This window comes from Ranitomeya imitator, chromosome 5 (genome assembly GCF_032444005.1).
Source record: "Ranitomeya imitator isolate aRanImi1 chromosome 5, aRanImi1.pri, whole genome shotgun sequence".
NCBI classification, from domain to species: domain Eukaryota; kingdom Metazoa; phylum Chordata; class Amphibia; order Anura; family Dendrobatidae; genus Ranitomeya; species Ranitomeya imitator.
The window spans coordinates 682677845-682693748 of record NC_091286.1 but is presented as its reverse complement, the minus strand read 5'-3'; the positions used below and the strand labels follow the sequence as shown (position 1 = coordinate 682693748).

Here is a 15904-nt window from a genome sequence, read left to right as displayed (position 1 = left end):
ATGAATTACGATGAATTAATTCCTATGGATTGGTGTAATACTTTATTTGTCCTGCGGGTGCACTGTTGAGAAATCATACGGTTCCTCCATGGATTACAGAGATCAGTTATGATCAGGGGACTTTACTAACAAAAAAGGAAACTTCCTACCATATGTAAGTGTGCATATATATTTATATACATAAAAATAAAAGATGTGTCACATTTTAGCCATAATAATAATATTATATATAATATAATATTTCATTATCTTGCTTTATACTTTTATTTCTTAACAAAAGGTGTAACAACATTCTATAGACTACCTGTCCAAGCATGTCTTGGAAGTTTTAAAGGGATTCTCCATAACCTCCTATTCCTGCATAAGGAAGTAAGAGGCAATGGTAATGTTGCATCAACAGGACAGGATACATCGTAGATGGCCAGCAGATATCCTGTCCTATTCATCTATAATATAACGCTGGGAGCGTCACTCTGTCCGAAGCCTTTATAGACTGTGCAGGCGCGACGCTCCTAGTGTTACATTATAGCCAGTGTCAGGAAAAAAAAATGGCGCCGGAAAGCACGGACTGCCGGGAGCAGGGGGACATTTATGATCCGTAACCCGGACGTGGGGACACTGTGGACATGATTGCGCCCTGATGATGCTGTGCAGTTCATGCCACAGCAATTTGTTACTTACGCCACCTGATTCCTTTCCGCCGCCACTTTCTTGGTCCTCCTGCTGCCGGAATCAGCACCTGCGCAGTCCGCGCTTTCCGGCGCCATTTTCTTGAAGACACAATGCAGTGTGTCTTCAAGAAAATGGTTCCGGAAACCGCGGACTGCGCAGGCCCCGATTCCGGCAGCAGGAGGACCAAGAAAATGGCGGCGGAAAGGAATCAGGTAGTGTGTGCACAGAATCCGCACATGACAGAAAGGGGGTGCAGGATGGAAGGAGCACATGACGGAATGGAGGCGCAGGATGGAGCAGCTCATGACAGGATGGGGACGCAGGATGGAGCAGCACATGACAGGATGGGGACGCAGGATGGGGATGCAGGATGGAGCAGCTCATGACAGGATGGGGACGCAGGATGGAGCAGCTCATGACAGGATGGGGATGCAGGATGGAGCAGCTCATGACAGGATGGGGACGCAGGATGGAGCAGCTCATGACAGGATGGAGGCGCAGGATGGAGCAGCTCATGACAGGATGGGGACGCAGGATGGAGCAGCACATGACAGGATGGGGGCGCAGGATGGGGACGCAGGATGGAGCAGCTCATGACAGGATGGGGACGCAGGATGGAGCAGCTCATGACAGGATGGGGATGCAGGATGGAGCAGCTCATGACAGGATGGAGGCGCAGGATGGAGCAGCACATGACAGGATGGGGGAGCAGGATGGGAGCAGCACATGACAGAATGGGGGCGCAGGATGGAGCAGCTCATGACAGGATGGGGACGCAGGATGGAGCAGCACATGACAGGATGGGGGCGCAGGATGGGGACGCAGGATGGAGCAGCTCATGACAGGATGGGGACGCAGGATGGAGCAGCTCATGACAGGATGGGGATGCAGGATGGAGCAGCTCATGACAGGATGGAGGCGCAGGATGGAGCAGCACATGACAGGATGGGGGAGCAGGATGGAGCAGCACATGACAGAATGGGGGCGCAGGATGGAGCAGCTCATGACAGGATGGGGATGCAGGATGGAGCAGCACATGACAGGATGGGGGCGCAGGATGGGGACGCAGGATGGAGCAGCTCATGACAGGATGGGGACGCAGGATGGAGCAGCTCATGACAGGATGGGGATGCAGGATGGAGCAGCTCATGACAGGATGGGGGAGCAGGATGGGAGCAGCACATGACAGAATGGGGGCGCAGGATGGAGCAGCACATACCAGGATGGAGACCATATACCAATATAAATGCTCGCCACCCGGGCGTAGAACGGGTTCAATAGCTAGTCATAATATAATATCGGGGGCATGATACCTGCCGGCCGTACATGCAACCTGACAGACATACGTTGATGTAACAATGTAAGTGCATCTCACCGTCCCTTTTGGAAGCTGGAGATGAGTGAGAATCCCTTTAAATCTAAAAACAAAATCCTGGAAAATTGTGAGCTGTCCAATAGAAAAAGGCTATGGCTATGTATTTATTTTTTTTAACTTTGGCCACCAGGTGGCGACCCAAGATAATAATGACAGATGCATAGTCCAGATGAGAAATTCATTCACACCATGTGTATCCCGGAAAATATACCATCAACACCTTTAAGAACCAGTGACCAACTGGTCCAAACATAAGAGGACACCAATCCTGAAATATGCACTTTATGATGATGATTATTCATTATTATTAGGCTCCAGAGTCATTTTGCTCTTAAAGATGCAACACCCCATTACTATACTAATCTGGTTTCTTTCGCGCTATGTTCATCCCCAATTCCTGATACAGAGAGTGGCGCATGCGCGGATCCTGCTGAATAAATTGTTGAATGCGCGTGCTTGTTCCCTACAGAAAAAAAAAACACTCCAACCACTCAATGTGATTTGAAACGGTGGTTCGTCTTCTGTGAAAGTAAATCCTCTGAAACATTAATATTTGTGATAAGTAGAGTCGCAGACTTCCGCAACAGCTAGAAAATCTACCAGGTGCTGCCGAGACTTTCCATAAAGTTTCTGGTGCTTAATGCTCCAAACGTATATTCTAGGGCTTTAAAGAGGACTTTTCACCAAATTTTTCGTGCTGAACTGGACGTTTGATGTAATAGTATCAGTGGAGCAGAATAAAATGTTTGTTTTTTTAATTACGACTCTCTGTTGTGGAGATATTAGCAAACTTTCTATTTGCCACCTAATGAGTTAACTATTCCATAAGCCCAAGTGGGCGTTATCAGATAGCTTTCATTGGGGGCGTGTACTTCTTCTCTCTTTATGAGTTACCCAATCAGAAGCAGGAAGCAATACAGCAGGAAAAGAACACGCCTCCACCAGAGCTTAGAGCAAGGTTTCTCAGTGTGTGAGATGTAAGCATACAGCTTGATCTAACCTCCTGTTTGATTAAAAAGTGATGGAAGAGATTACTTAAAATTTTCAAATAATGAAAGCCCAGCTGAGTTTAGCTGTGTGACATTACAAACACTTCCATCAGCTGTGCTCCTCTCACACCATTGTCAAGTCTGTTTTTTTGACTCATCTCTGGCCCGGCAATTTTTTCTGCTTCTTTTGACCATGGATGGTGACAATACGGAGTTGTGGAATCCCTTCCTGGCAGACAACAGATGCTACGCACCAACGCGTTTCACAGTTGTATTACTATCATTCTAAATCTTATCATGGACTATTAAATCCTTCTTACAATTTACTGTACAAGTAATATCTTGGCCAGGCCTAGGCTTCCATTAATCTGTTACAATTTGCCTGAATACATGATGCTATGTAATGCCAGGAGATTGTAATATATCAAGTGTAATGAACACACTTAACAAAATAATGAGTTATCCGGAGACTGCTGCCAGGAGAGCAAAAGGAAAATATTTCAGACAAATCCAAATATCAGAAGATTAATTTAACTAATTAGCAGTTAACTAAGAATAAAGATAAAGATTTACTCCACTTTAAGAGAGATTCTTACTACAGAGATAGATGAAGCTACGATGAAGTATTCATTGTGTACATGTAACTAACCCCATAGTCACGGAGCATGACGCAAGGAGTTTCTCTCTGGTGTTCTTTAAACTCTTGCAATATCAATTCGACAAGGAGTTTTCTTTTTTTAAAAAAAAAAAGATTCTCTAAGTGACGAGTAGTTGTAAAAGGCGTCTCTTGTGCTGGAGGACCTGAGTTACATGAATTATGTGGAAAAACCCATTGAGGTTAATTGGCGACATGTAGTTCCTCTTTTCCCCTGTGGTGGCGCTGCAGAATAATTCAATATTTCTTGATAGATTCCTTGGCAGATATCTGTGATTAGTAATTAGTAGTAAGCTTAAAGGGACATTGCAGAATATAACATGTATCACTGACATTGGTGGGGTCTGACTACTGAAACCTCACAGATTGTACAGAATGAGAACCAGGGTCCCTGACACTAATGATTCCTGGGGGGCTGAATGATTAAGCTACCAACATATTACCTATACTGTATATAGGGGGTATAATGTAATAGGTGACCCTACTCACCAATACCATCGAAAGTACTATTTACTAGAATATTGCCAAACAAATGGATTCAGAGGGATTTCAGTCAGATCCTCCTATTAGGTGCCAGTTGGCTTTTCTGATAGGTGGGGGGTCTACTACTCTAGCTCGGAGGTCGGCTCTTCAGAATGGTGTGAGTTGAGTGCAGGACTCGTGCCTTCTTATAAATATCGATCAGCTCTTTCTGATAGGTGCAGATTGACTCTTCCTAATTGGTGCACCTCATCTCTTTCTGGTTGACTCCTGATTGGTGGATGGTGGCTTTTTCTGGTTGACTCCTGATTGGTGGATGGTGGCTTTTTCTGGTTGACTCCTGATTGGTGGATGGTGGCTCTTTCTGATTCTCTCGTGATTGGTGCATGGTGGCTCTTTCTGATTCTCTCGTGATTGGTGCATGGTGGCTCTTTCTGATTCTCTCCTGATTGGTGCATGGTGGCTCTTTCTGATCCTCTCCTGATTGGTGCATGGTGGCTCTTTCTGATTCTCTCCTGATTGGTGCATGGTGGCTCTTTGTGATCCTCTCCTGATTGGTGCATGGTGGCTCTTGCTGATTCTCTTGTGATTGGTGCATGGTGGCTCTTTCTGATTCTCTCGTGATTGGTGCATGGTGGCTCTTTCTGATTCTCTCCTGATTGGTGCATGGTGGCTCTTTCTGATTCTCTCCTGATTGGTGCATGGTGGCTCTTTCTGATTCTCTCGTGATTGGTGCATGGTGGCTCTTTCTGATTCTCTCGTGATTGGTGCATGGTGGCTCTTTCTGATTCTCTCATGATTGGTGCATGGTGGCTCTTTCTGATCCTCTCCTGATTGGTGCATGGTGGCTCTTTCTGATTCTCTCGTGATTGGTGCATGGTGGCTCTTTCTGATTCTCTCCTGATTCATGAATGGTCGCGCTTTCTGATTCTCTCCGGATTGGTGCATGGTGGCTCTTTCAGGTTGACTTCTGATTCATGAATGGTTTTGCTTTCTGGTTGACTCCTGATTGGTGCATGGTGGCTCTTTCTGGTTGACTTCACCTGATCAGGGTGCTGTGGCTCTTTCTGATCCTCTCTTGATTCATGAATGGTTGTGCTTTCTGATTAACTCCTGATTGGTGCATGGTGGCTCTTTCTGGTTGACTTCACCTGATCAGGGTGCTGTGGCTCTTTCTGGTTAACTCTTGATTGGTGCACAATGGCTCTTTCTGGTTGACTCCTGATTGGTACACAATGGCTCTTTCTGGTTGACTCCTGATTGTTGCATGGTGGTTCTTTCTGGTTGACTCATGATTGGTGCATGGTGTCTCTTTCTAGTTGACTCCTGATGGGTGCATGGTGTCTCTTTCTGGTTAACTCCTGATTGGTGCATGGTGTCTCTTTCTGGTTAACTCCTGATTGGTGCATGGTGTCTCTTTCTGATTGACTCCTGATTGGTGCATGGTGGCTCTTTCTAGTTGACTATCTCTTCCTGATGTACTCCACCTCATCGGTGCTTAGTGGATCTTTCTTATTGACTCCTCCTGATCCATGCTCATTGTGTCTTTCTGATAGCCCAATACTTGGCTCTTTCTATATTCCCCTACCCCCCAACTTTAATTGCCTTGCGTTTTTCTGAAATGCCACAATGAATACATTAATACATCTGCTCCTCTCTGCTCTATGCTATCTTGGATCTGTCTGGATGTGACCTCCTGGAAATGTGATCTCCGCATTTCCCTCGGACTCAGCAGTCTCCATATTGTACAAATGTTGGAGTTTTATTTTCCATATTCATGGCTGCCTGATTAGACACTTGCTATGCTGAGGTTAAACATTTTGCAAATAGATTAAGCTGCGGAGATCCTCAGGGAAAGCTTATTACAGGCTCTAAGTGAAAGGTAACATTCTACTCTGGGGGCAACCAATTTTCATAGAATTTATCATGAGCTGCAAATAAAATTCTCCAGGGAAATTTAAATGTTTTTTAAAAGTAGAAAATGCATCAGATAAAGCATAAAGGCTTCTACTCACCCCGAGTAAGAAAAAATCACGTGTCAATGTATTCAACTGATAATAATGCAAGAAATGATCATTACTGCTCAGGATCACTTGCATTAAAAGTCAGAAAATCATACAGCTAAATAGGGTGGAGGGACCGAAACTGTGGATTCATCCATGGAAAAATGACAATGTCTACCAATACCAGAATCTAAAGCACTATATATCTGATGGAAGAACAAACATATCAAATACAAAAGTGACACATGCCAGACAGAATAGTGAGCGCAGCTCTGGAGTATAAGGCCGTTTTCACACGTCAGTGGCTCCGGTACGTGAGGTGACAGTTTCCTCACGTACCGGAGACACTGACTCACGTAGACACATTGAAATCAATGTGTCTCTGCACATGTCAGCGTGTTTTCACGGACCGTGTGTCCGTGTGCAAAACACGGAGACATGTCAGTGTTCGTGGGAGCGCACGGATTACACGGACCCATTAAAGTCAATGGGTCCATGTAAAACACGTACCGCACACGGATGCTGTCCGTATGCAGTCCGTGTGCCGTGCAGGAGACAGCGCTACAGTAAGCGCTGTCCCCCCCACTGGTGCTGAAGCCGCCATTCATATCTTCTCTCCAGCAGCGTTTGCTGGAAAGAAGATATGAAAAATCCTTTTTTTTTTTTTTTCGTGTTTAAAATAAAGATCCCTGTCCCCACCCCCTCCCACCCCCTGTGCGCCCGCCCGCTGTTAATAAAATACTTACCCGGCTCCCTCGCAGTGTCCTGTCCTCGCCGCAGCTTCTCCTGTATGAGCGGTCACGTGGGGCCGCCGATTACAGTCATGAATATGCGGCTCCACCTCCCATAGGGGTGGAGCCGCATATTCATCACTGTAATGGAATGCACCACGTGACCGCTCATACAGGAGAAGCTGCGGCGAGGACAGGACACTGCGAGGGAGCCGGGTGAGTATTTTATTAACAGCGGGCGGGCGCAAAGGGGGTGGGAGGGGGTGGGGACAGGGATCTTTATTTTAATCACGAAAAAAAAAGAAAACAGGATTTTTCATATCTTCTTTCCAGCAAACGCTGCTGGAGAGAAGATATGAATGGCGGCTTGAGCACCAGATGCAGGGGACAGCGCTTATCTCTAGCGCTGTCTCCTGCACGCTCCGTGTGGTACCCAGTCGCCACACGGGCGGCACACGGATGCCGCACGTGTGCCACACTGATGTGCCACTTAAACGCACCGACACACGGACACGGATAATTCCGGTACTGATTTTTCCGATACCGGAATTATCTGGACATGTGAGACTGGCCTCATAGAGGATGTAACTCAGGATCAGTAATGTAATGTATGTACACAGTGACTGCACCAGCAGAATATTGAGTGCAGCTCTGGAGTATAATACAGGAGGTAACTCAGGATCAGCAATGTAATGTATGTACACAGTGACTGCACCAGCAGAATAGTGAGTGCAGCTCTGGGGTATAATACAGGATGTAACTCAGGGTCAGTAATGTAATGTATGTACACAGTGACTGCACCAGCAGAATAGTGAGTGCAGCTCTGGAGTATAATACAGGATGTAACTCAGGATCAGTAATGTAATGTATGTACACAGTGACTGCACCAGCAGAATAGTGAGTGCAGCTCTGGGGTATAATACAGGATGTAACTCAGGATCAGTAATGTAATGTATGTACACAGTGACTGCACCAGCAGAATAGTGAGTGCAGCTCTGGAATATAATACAGGATGTAACTCAGGATCAGTAATGTAATGTATGTACACAGTGACTGCACCAGCAGAATAGTGAGTGCAGCTCTGGAATATAATACAGGATGTAACTCAGGATCAGTAATGTAATGTATGTACACAGTGACTCCACCAGCAGAATAGTGAGTGAAGCTCTGGAATATAATACAGGATGTAACTCAGGATCAGTAATGTAATGTATGTACACAGTGACTGCACCAGCAGAATAGTGAATGCAGCTCTGGAGTATAATACAGAGTGTAGCTCAGGATCAGTAATGTAATGTATGTACACAGTGACTGCACCAGCAGAATAGTGAGTGCAGCTCTGGAATATAATACAGAGTGGAGCTCAGGATCAGTAATATACATGACAGATTGGTATTTCTATAGATTATTTCTGTATGTTATAGACATGTACATGCCCTTTATGGCAATGTATGTGCTAACTATTGATTAGGTCCCTGTAATAGGATATGGTATGAATTTTCGGCAGTGATTAGTATGTTCATGGTGTAGGTACAATCATGTCCTCGCGAGGAGTCACAGCCTTTTACATAAGACCTGTGGGTTTTTTGGCTGTCTGGGAACAGATAAAGCTTTTCTTTTCCTCTCTGAGATTTGTATCTGTTTCTTTCATTGGCTCCTTAAGCTGCACAGCTCAGTGTAAGACTCAATTTCTTCTCCTTCTGTGCATTTTCCAAAATCCAAGGAATAGCGTTATCAGTGATGGCAAACAGCGTACAAGATTACGGGAGTTAATTAAGATCCCCGGCCCTATTCAGTGATTGGGATTAAACCGCTCAGGTTAGAGATCAGGACTTCGTCTTTTCCTGGGTGTTTCAGAAGGAATACAACGTGAACGGAGCTGCACGTGGGGAATACGAAGCGTTCCTCGCCTGCTCTCAAAATCTCCTGACCTCATTTCATGCCCGAGAACCCTGGGAGGCTTTCTTGACATGGAAAAGGCAGCTCAGCCAGAACTTTCTTCTCCCTCGGTAGAACAATAATTCAGTACATGATGAGTAACAAAATGGTATGTCCCTTTTAAAGGAACACTCAGGATAAAAGTCACAGTCACAGGATAAAAGTCACAGTCACAAGCGCAGAACCCGATACCAGACACTGGGATTCTGTCTTTGATGTGCTTCTTCTGATGCCACATCCTGCCTTGTACTAGGAATCTTCATTTATCCCTTTTGCAACTTGGGGTTCAGAGGCAAATTTTCACAAATTTGAAATCCACAAATAAAGAAAAATTAAATTCCAAAAAAGAGTAAATCAAAAGATTTGTCTCAAGCGGAGCCTGAGATGCACAATTCTTTAAAAAATAATAGTTTAGGATGTGCAAAATTTTTAACATGTCACTTATTTCTATGTTTACTTGCACATATCTTTATCAAAATCATCACAAAAGAAACCAAAAGCATCTGCAATCTAGATCTGAGTCACAAAATCAACAAATGTTCAGTTTGATATGTCACAATTTAGTAAAAAAAAAAAAAAGAAGCTGTATACAATATATGACAACAGAAGACAGTATTCTCTCCATTTGTTAAGACAGATGATAACAAAGAAAAGCTCCTGAATAGCCTCCTGGGGTGACTAGAAAGCTGTATTTAGGGTAAAAGATGACAGCAATAGTTTGTGGGAAAAAGGGTGATAACATGAAGAGAAGTTCCTGAATACATCCCTACTGGGGTCACTGTAGTCCATGGGTAAGAGGGGTACAAACAAAATGAAAAGGTTCCGTTTTCCAAAGACACTCCACCTTGGCATATTGTGAGGCTGCACAGAAGGAGATGACAATAACAAGCTATTATTAATAAGAGGGTTGATAACATAATGAAAAGTTCCTGTTTTCCTTCTGAAAATGACAATAGAGGCTGCTCATGGGGAATGATTACAGTAACAGGTTGTGACCGGTAAGAGGGGTGATAACATGGAGAAAAGTTCTTATATCTCTCTTCATAAGGACAATAGAGGTTTTACATGTGGAGTGATTACAGTAATAGGCTGCGATCTTTAAGAGGGGGAGAAAAGTTCCTGAATATATCCCTACTGGGGTCAATGTAGCCTGTACATTGAGGATATTTACAGTAACAGACTGTGATAATTAAAAGGGTGATAACATGGAGAAAAGTTCCTGTATTCCTCCCCATAAGGTCAATAAAGACCGTATGTGGGGAATTGTTACAGCATTTTGATGCTGCACAGGAGGAGAAGACCGTAACAAACTATGATTAATAAGAGGGGTGATAGCATGAAGAAAAGTTCCTGTTCTCCTTCTGATGATACCAAGAGTGGCTGCTCATGGGGAGTGATTACCGTAACAGGCTATGATTGATAAGAGGGGTGATAACATGGAGAAAGGTTCCTGAACATATCTCTACTGGGGTCACTGTAGCCTGTACATTGGAAATATTTACAGTAACAGGCTGTGGTTGGTAAAGAAAGGTATGAACATAAATAAAAGTTTCAATATTCCCAAAATCTTCACCTCTGGCATCACCGGATGCTGCACAGGGAAAGATCGCAGTAACAAACTTTAATTAGTAAGAGGGGTGACAATATGGAGAATAATTCCTGTATTACTACTCATAAGGCCAATTGAGGGTGGGTAGACATGGGAAGTAATTACAGTAACAGGATGTGATCACTAAGAGGGGTGATAACACAGCGAAAAGTTCCTGTATTTCTTTCCATAAAGTCAATGGAGGCTGTACATGGGGAATTATTACAGTAAAAGGCTAGAATTTGTAATAGGGGTGATAATATGGAGAAAAGTTCTTATATCCATTCTCATAAGGACAATAGAGGTTGTACATTACGAGTGATTATAGTAACAGGCTGTGATTGGTAACGGGGGTGATAACGTGAAGAAATGTTCCTATTTCCCTTTTCAAAAGGCTAGTTGTTACAGTAACAGGCTGTGATTTGGGGGTGATAACATGGTGGAAAGTTCTTGTATCCCTCTTCATAAGGACAATAGAGACTATACATGGGGAGTGATTATAGTAACAGGCTGTGATTGGTAACAGGGGTGATAACATGATGAAATATTCCTGTATCCATTCTCATAAGGCTAACAAAGGCTGTAAATGGGGAGTTATTATAGTAACAGGCTGTGATGGTAAGATGGGTGATAACTTGGAGGAAAGTTCCTGTATCCATTTTCAAAGGGCTAATAGAGGCTGTACATGGGGAGTTTTTGCAGTAACAGACTGTGATTTGGGTGTGATAACATGGAGAAAAGTTCTTATATCCCGCCTGATAAGAACAATAGAGGAGGAACATAGCGAGTGATTACAGTAACAGACCGTGATTGGTAACAGGGGTGATAACATGGTGAAAAGTTCCTGTATTAATTCTCATAATGCCAACAAGGCTGTAAATGGGGAGTTATTGCAGTAACTGGCTGTGATAGGCAAGAGGGGTGATAACATGGAGTAAGGTTCCTGCATCCATCCTCTTAGGGACAATAGAGGCTGTATACAGGGAGTTATTACAGGAACAGGCTAGGATTTGTAAGAAGGGTGACAACATGGAGAAAAGTTCTTATATCCATTCTCATAAGGACAATAGAGGTTGTACATGGTGAGTGATTATAGTAACAGGCTATGATTGGTAACAGGGGTGATAACTTGGAGAAAAGTTTCTATATCCCTTTTCAAAGGGCTAATAGAAGCTGTATATGGGGAGTTGTTGCAGTAACAGGCTGTGATTTGGGGGTGATAACATGGAGGAAAGTTCTTGTATCCCTCTTCATAAGGACAATAGAAACTATATATGAGGAGTGATTATAGTAGCAGGCTGTGATTGGTAACAAGGGTGATAACATGATGAAATATTCCTGTATCTATTCTCATAAGGGCAACAAAGGCTGTATATGGGGAGTTATTATAGTAACAGGCTGTGATGGTAAGATGGGTGATAACTTGGAGAAAAGTTCCTGTATCCCTTTTAAAAGGGCCAATAGAGGCTGTACATGGGGAGTTTTTGCAGCAACAGACTGTGATTTGGGTGTGATAACATGGAGAAAAGTTCTTATATCCCTCCTCATAAGGACAATAGAAGCTGTACATGGCGAGTGAGTATAGTAACAGGCCGTGATTAGTAACAGAGGTGATAACTTGGAGAAAGGTACCTGTAGTCATCCTCATATGGACAATAGAGGCTGTATATAGGGAGTTATTTTACAGGAACAGGCTGTGATTGGTAAGAGGGGTGATAACTTGGAGAAAAGTTCCTGGGTCACTGGAGGTTGTACAGGGCAGGAGATCACAATATTACCTTTCTTCCTGCTCTCACCTCACTTCAATTTAATGATCACCACTTACAGTCAGGGAATGGAAACATTCGTCTAAATATATAAAAGGTGATTCCACCTGTTTAGTAAGACGCATGGCTCTTTACAAAAGAAAGCTCTTATCAACAGGTCCAGCCACAGCTGATGGCTTGTTACAGTGTGTTGGTCTAAGCGTTATGTCTTGCTCCCTTGCCCTGGACTTCAGATTGACAGCTCTTACACATTGCACACAAGTGTTTTATAGCAAAGCCATCTGGTGTGTGAGCAGAATGTTAGATCAGGAGATAAATAAATTGTTTCCATTCCCTGACAGCCAACAGAGATTTTAGAAATCATGAGGTCCGGTCTATACTCAGTAACTGCAGCTTAGATGAGTCTGACCTTATATTACTGCCCTGAATTCCCCTCCATGCTTTACACTGCATCTCAGCTTTCTCAGATTAGCAGGGAACTGTCCAATACTTATTTAAAGGGAATGATTCGTGAGCAGTGAGAAAACTCTTATTGAGAGAGCTTTGCTGGTGTCCACCCCCTGCAGGCACTATGCAGATTTAGGGGCCCCCATTTGGACCCGATATTCCATTTATGACCGCTACTGAATTTATCTGAGGTTTACGCTATATCGTTAGGGTGGCGGACCCCCGTTACTCCATGGTCTATGTATCGTTGGGCTGGCAGACCCCCGTTACTCCATGGTCTATGTATCGTTGGGGTGGCGGACACCTGTTACTCCTTGGTCTATGTATCGTTAGGGTGGCGGACCACTGTTACTCCATGGTCTATGTATCATTGGGCTGGTGGACCCTCGTTACTCCATGGTCTATGTATCGTTGGGCTGGTGGACCCCCGTTACTCCATGGTCTATGCATCGTTGTCATGATCTATGTATCGTTGGGGTGGCGGACCCCCGTTACTCCATGGTCTATATATTGTTGAGGTGGCAGACCCCCGTTACTCCATGGTCTATGTATCGTTGGGGTGGCGGACACCTGTTACTCCTTGGTCTATGTATCGTTAGGGTGGCGGACCACTGTTACTCCATGGTCTATGTATCATTGGGCTGGTGGACCTCCGTTACTCCATGGTCTATGTATCGTTGGGGTGGCGGACCCCCGTTACTCCATGGTCTATATATCGTTAGGGTGGTGGACCCCTGTTACTCCATGGTCTATGTATCGTTGGGCTGGCGGACCCCCGTTACTCCATGGTCTATGTATCGTTGGGGTGGCGGACCCCCGTTACTCCATGGTCTATATATCGTTGAGGTGGCGGACCCCCGTTACTCCATGGTCTATGTATCGTTGGGGTGGCGGACACCTGTTACTCCATGGTCTATGTATCATTGGGCTGGTGGACCCTCGTTACTCCATGGTCTATGTATCGTTGGGCTGGTGGACCCCCATTACTCCATGGTCTATGCATTGTTGGGCTGGCGGACAACTGATTACTCCATGGTCTATGTATCGTTGGGCTGGTGGACCCCCGTTACTCCATGGTCTATGTATCGTTGGGCTGGTGGACCCCCGTTACTCCATGGTCTATGTATGGTTGGGCTGGGGGACCCCCGTTACTCCATAGTCTATGTATCGTTGGGCTGGCGGACCCCCGTTACTCCATGGTCTATGTATCGATGGGCTGGTGGACCCCCATTACTCCATGGTCTATGTATCATTGGGCTGGTGGACCCCCGTTACTCCATGGTCTATGTATCGTTGGGCTGGTCGACCACCGTTACTCCATGGTCTATATATCGTTGGGCTGGTGGACCCCCGTTACTCCATGGTCTATGTATCGTTGGGCTGGTGGACCCTCGTTACTTCATGGTCTATGTATCGTTGGGCTGGTGGACCCCCGTTATTCCATGATCTATGTATCATTGGGCTGGTGGACCCCCGTTACTCCATGGTCTATGTATCGTTGGGCTGGTGGACCCCCGTTACTCCATGGTCTATGTATCATTGGGCTGGCGGACCCCCGTTATTCCATGGTCTATGTATCGTTGGGCTGGTGGACCCCCATTACTCCATGGTCTATGCATCGTTGGGCTGGCGGATAACCGGTTACTCCATGGTCTATGTATCATTGGGCTGGTGGACCCCCATTACTCCATGGTCTATGTTTCGTTGGGCTGGCGGACCCCCGTTACTCCAGGGTCTATGTATCATTGGGCTGGTGGACCCCTTTACTCCATGATCTATGTATCGTTGGGCTGGTGGACCCCCGTTACTCCATGGTCTATGTATCGTTGGGCTGGTGGACCCCGTTACTCCATGGTCTATGTATCGTTGGGCTGGTGGACCCCTGTTACTCCATGGTCTATGCATCATTGGGTTGGTGGACCTCGTTACTCCATGGTCTATGTATCGTTGGGCTGGTGGACCCCCGTTACTCCATGGTCTATGTATGTATCGTTGGGCTGGTGGACCCCGTTACTCCATGGTCTATGTATCGTTGGGCTGGTGGACCCCCGTTACTCCATGGTCTATGTATGTATCGTTGGGCTGGTGGACCCCGTTACTTCATGGTCTATGTATCGTTGGGCTGGTGGACCCCCGTTACTCCATGATCTATGTATCATTGGGCTGGTGGACCCCCGTTACTCCATGGTCTATGTATCATTGGGCTGGTGGACCCCCGTTACTCCATGGTCTATGTATCATTGGGCTGGCGGACCCCCGTTATTCCATGGTCTATGTATCGTTGGGCTGGTGGACCCCCATTACTCCATGGTCTATGCATCGTTGGGCTGGCGGACAACCGGTTACTCCATGGTCTATGTATCGTTGGGCTGGTGGACCCCCATTACTCCATGGTCTATGTTTCGTTGGGCTGGTGGACCTTCGTTACTCCATGGTCTATGTATCGTTGGGCTGGTGGACCCCCATTACTCCTTGGTCTATGTATCGTTGGGCTGGCGGACCCCCGTTACTCCAGGGTCTATGTATCATTGGGCTGGTGGACCCCTTTACTCCATGATCTATGTATCGTTGGGCTGGTGGACCCCGTTACTCCATGGTCTATGTATCGTTGGGCTGGTGGACCCCGTTACTCCATGGTCTATGTATCGTTGGGCTGGTGGACCCCTGTTACTCCATGGTCTATGCATCATTGGGTTGGTGGACCTCGTTACTCCATGGTCTATGTATCGTTGGGCTGGTGGACCCCCGTTACTCCTTGGTCTATGTATGTATCGTTGGGCTGGTGGACCCCGTTACTCCATGGTCTATGTATCGTTGGGCTGGTGGACCCCGTTACTCCATGGTCTATGCATCATTGGGTTGGTGGACCTCGTTACTCCATGGTCTATGTATCGTTGGGCTGGTGAACCCCCGTTACTCCATGGTCTATGTATGTATCGTTGGGCTGGTGGACCCCGTTACTCCATGGTCTATGTATCGTTGGGCTGGTGGACCCCGTTACTCCATGGTCTATGTATCGTTGGGCTGGTGGACCCCTGTTACTCCATGGTCTATGCATCATTGGGTTGGTGGACCTCGTTACTCCATGGTCTATGTATCGTTGGGCTAGTGGACCCCTGTTACTCCATGGTCTATGCATCATTGGGTTGGTGGACCTCGTTACTCCATGGTCTATGTATCGTTGGGCTGGTGAACCCCCGTTACTCCATGGTCTATGTATGTATCGTTGGGCTGGTGGACCCCGTTACTCCATGGTCTAT

At 45.7% G+C, this 15904-nt stretch overlaps 1 protein-coding gene across 2 annotated transcripts in view; it reads right to left on the bottom strand.

Annotated features, from left to right (window-relative positions):
• Window positions 1-15904, bottom strand: part of XKR6 (XK related 6) — a 330521-nt gene that overhangs the window by 9348 nt on the left and 305269 nt on the right. The window lies entirely within an intron of this gene.